General features: G+C 47.6%; 1 protein-coding gene across 1 annotated transcript in view; it reads left to right on the top strand.

Moving 5' to 3' along the window:
- Window positions 1-1,066, top strand: part of LOC108803212 (glutathione S-transferase kappa 1-like) — a gene marked incomplete at its 3' end in the record, with an annotated part of 25,135 nt that overhangs the window by 13,652 nt on the left and 10,417 nt on the right. The window lies entirely within an intron of this gene.

Below are 1,066 nucleotides of genomic sequence, written 5' to 3'. Positions count from 1 at the left end.
CCCAAGTCTCAAAGTCTTCTTCCCCTGACAGGACGGGTACCTTCCCTGAATAGAACCGTAGTTTACGATATCCATAATGAGGGAACTGTGTTGTATTTCTCGCAGAGTTTTCAGCCAGTTTCCTTATGTCCATGAAGAAAGAGGCTGGTAAGCCTTTTGAGACTGACACAGAGGAGTCATTCACTTCCATTACATCAGACATGGTCTCACTGGACTCTTCTGAAGGGCTGGCTGACACCTTAAGGGGGAGTATCTGTACACAGGTTTCCGGAGTAAGTAGAGCGTTGTCTCCCTGGAAACAATCAGGAATTCCCTTCTTCCATTCTAACAATGCATAGGTATGAGAGTTTTCTGAGTCCCTCTTCATATCTATCACAAACACCTTCTGCTCAGGTGCTAACAAGGTCACTGCTTGCCGAACCTGATCCTCGGTCCAACTGCCATCAGGGATGTCTATGACTATGCTCATCCCGAATTGGCCATTCTGTTCTTGACACCACTTGGTGACTGCGTCTTGATCCATGTTACCAATTTGTCCCGTTGGCGCGGTCATTCTCTGGTGAGGGGGTTCAGAAAACTATCCCGGACAAGCCCCCAAATGTAGCGCTCACCCCCGAAGGAGCCGCTGAATTACCGGATATTTCTATCCCCCCTGCACCAATGTACCGCCCAAAGCGTTGATCCGAAGCACACCAACACACCTTCAATTGATCTTATAGCAGATTTACTGACAAATCAGATATGAATAACTATGATACAATAGTAATGACAACAATCACCAACAATAATGTGTAGCAACAGGCTGAGGCACTCTGCAACTCAGTAACTGCAGCTATATGCTGTCAGCACTGATGTATGTGAGGCCAACTGTCTTTAAATGTCCACCCTGTAATGGGGTGTTTGCCCCTTTAAGGTTTCCCTTTAGCAATGCCCAACCCTTACTAGACTACTGGCCAGTAGTGGTGTCCTAAGCTAGCCGGCGTTGGGGCCCTTACTGTAGTGCAGATATGAACAGCAAACAGGTTCTCAATGTGGCCAGAGGCCTCTCACCAATCCTCAGGTCAGT

The sequence above is a fragment of the Nanorana parkeri genome, unplaced genomic scaffold (assembly GCF_000935625.1).
Source record: "Nanorana parkeri isolate BGI_ZX_2015 unplaced genomic scaffold, ASM93562v1 scaffold3499, whole genome shotgun sequence".
Lineage (NCBI taxonomy): Eukaryota > Metazoa > Chordata > Amphibia > Anura > Dicroglossidae > Nanorana > Nanorana parkeri.
Note: the sequence above shows the minus strand (reverse complement) of the source record. Positions and strands in the feature narration are given on the sequence as shown.